A 3,224-nucleotide genomic window follows, 5' to 3' on the forward strand; every position below is an offset into this window, starting at 1 on the left:
GTCAGGATGAACCCAACTATGTATAACTATAAAGCTCTAATTTAAAAAAAAAATACAAAAAATAAAATAGATCGTTCTAGCTATAAGAAGTTTTTTATAAGCTTCATGGTAACCACAAAGAAAATATCTACAACAGATGCACAAAAGAAAAATTAAAAGGAATCCAAGCACATCACTACAAAACATATGCACAAATCACAAACGAAGACAGCAAAGGGACAAAAGAGCTACAAAAAGAAAGCGATTAACAAAATGCAATTAAAAGTCCTAACCTATCGACAATAACTTTAAAATAGCTCAACAGAGCTCTCTAATCAAAACACAAAGAATAGCAAATGGATTTTTTCAAAAGCTCCAGTTGTATGTAGTATTAGCCGTGTTCTCCCAGAGAGTCACTGGGATATAGAGGTCAACACAGACGCAGCGCACCAGCTAATACAGAAACAGATATTGGAGCAGTGTACTCACTAGGGGAAAGGGTTCTTGAAATGAGGAAGGCGAGAAATCCCGCTACAGGCCATCTCCAGCTGGAGACGCTCAGTCCAAGGCCCAAAGCCTGAGGACTAAGGAAGCCAGTGGTGTGACTCTCATTCTGAGACTGAAGTTCCAGACCTCCGATGTCAGCCCTGGAGTCCAAATCCCAGAGTGCATGGAGTCCGAAGGCAGGAGAGGAGTCCTGGGAGGAGAGGAAAGGAAAATCGCCTTTCCTGGCTTCTTTTCTTCCATTCAGGGTCCCCTTCTGATTGGATGGAGCCTGCACACAGAGGGCAGATCTTCCCCATTTGATCCACCAATTCACTTGCCAATCTCCTTGGGAAATGCTGTCATGGACACAGGTATTCCTTAATCCAGTCAAGATGACATCTAAAATTAACCATCACATGATGTCTTCAAGAGACTCAGTCTAGAGTCAGAGATTCACACAGGCTGAAAGTGAAACTATAGAAAATGTACTCCATACAAATGTCATAACCAACAGGCTGTCAAAACCTGTCACACAAGACAAAGGACATGTTTTATCTTTATACAATGACAACAGGGACAATTTTTCATAAAGATATATAGTTTTACGTGTGTGTGTGTGTGTGTGTGTGTGTGTCCATTGTCAGAGCACCCACGTACATAAAGCAGAGACTGACAGATCTAAAAGGTGAAATAGACAGGAATACAATGAGAGTAGGAAATTCCAATACCCACCTTTCAACAGTGTATAGAACTTCCAGACAGAAAATCTATAAACAAACAACATTATATTCTAAATGGACCTAATCAACATATTCAGAAAGTGACACCCAACTGCAGCAGAGTATAGGTCTTCTCAGGCACACATGGGACATTCTTGAGGACAGCTCACAGGCAAGGTCACACAATAAGCCTCAAAAAGTTTAAGAAGACTGAAACTATGGCACAATGAAATGAATCAGTAATGGAAGAAAAAACTAGAAAATTCATAAATCCATGAAAATGAACACACTTAAATTTATACTTCTTTATTTAGGCAGTACCGCAGATCGAACTCAGGGCCTCGTGCATGCTAATCAGGTTCTCCACCATCGAGCTACATCCCAGCACACAGCACACTTTTAAATAACTATTGAGTCAAAGAAGATATCAATAGGGAGATTAGAAAATATCTCAAGACAAGTAAAAAAGAAGCAATAGAAGTAATATGTGAAGAAGAGGAAAGATCTCAAATAATCCAACTTTATGTCCCAAGAAACTATAAAGAAGAGCATCCTGAGCTCAAAGTCAGGAAAACAAAGGACATAACAATGATTAGAGCAGAAAAGAAAAAAAAAAATAGAGGATATAAAAACAATAGAAAAGAATCAATGAAAGTAGTAGTTGACTTTTTAAAATAATTTATTAGTTTTTATCTAGATTAAGAAAAAAAAGAGAAGACAAATAAAATCAGAAATGAAAGAGGAGATATTATAACCAATGCCACAAAAAAGATTATAAGATATTATTGTAAAAATATGACAATTGGATAACCTAGAAGAAATGAATAAATTCCTAGAAACATATAACCTATCAAGACTGAATCATGAAGAAATATCTAACTTGATGAGAACAATAAGATATTATGAAACTGAACAAAGAAAAGTCCAGGACCAGACAGCTTTGCTTATGACTTCTACCAAATATTTAAAGAATGAACACCAATCACTCAAACTCTTTTTAAAGATTGAAGAAGAGAAAATAATTCCAAACTCACTTCATGAGGTCAGCATTATTCTGATACCAAAGCTAGATAAAAATACCACAAGAAAATTACAGATTAATATCCTGATAACATACATGAAAAAATCCTCAACAAAATATCTTCAAGCAAACTGACTTCCTGAGCACAATTAAAAGGATTATACACTAGGATCACAGGATTTATCCTTGGGAGGCAAGAATGCTTCAATATGTTCAAATCAGTAAATGTGATGTATCACATTAATAGGATGAAGAATAAAAATCACTCTTTTTTTGTAACGGGGATTGAAATTAAGGGGCACTAGACCACTGAGCCACATCCCCAGCCCTATTTTGTATTTTATTTAGAGACAGGATCTCACTGAGTTGCTTAGTGCCTCACCATTGCTGAGGTGCTAGCTTTGAACTCTCAATCCTCCTGTCTCAGCCTCCTCGGCTGCTGGGATTACAGGCATGTGCCATGGAGCCCAGCAATAATTTTGACAGATGCAGAAAAAGTTTTTGACAAAATTTAATACTCTTGGGCTGAGGGTATATCTCAGTTGGTAGAGTGCTTGCCTTACATGCACAAGGCCCTGGGTTCAATCCCTAGCACCGCCCCCCCACAAAAAAAATCAATTATCTTTCATGAAAAAAATTCTCAACACAATAAAGGCCATATATGAAAAATACCAATGATTCCCATTATTATATATAATTATAATGCACCAATAAGAAAAAAAAGAAAAATCCAACAGTTAACATTATTCTCAATGGGGAAAAACTGAAAGTTTTCTTTCTAAGATCAGGACAGAAAAGATTCCCCTACTCTTGCCTTTTGTATTCAACACAATACTAGAAATTCTAGCTAGAACAATCAGGCAAGAAAAGGAAATATAAGGCATCCAAATCAGAATGGAAGAAGTAAAATTATCTCTGCAGATGACATAATCTTACTTGTAAAAATCTCATATACTTAGAATTCATAAGTTAATGGAGTGAAGTTGCAGGTTACTGAGGCCACAAGGCAAAAAGACCAC

Source organism: Marmota flaviventris, chromosome 8 (assembly GCF_047511675.1).
Source record: "Marmota flaviventris isolate mMarFla1 chromosome 8, mMarFla1.hap1, whole genome shotgun sequence".
Classification (NCBI taxonomy): Eukaryota; Metazoa; Chordata; class Mammalia; order Rodentia; family Sciuridae; genus Marmota; species Marmota flaviventris.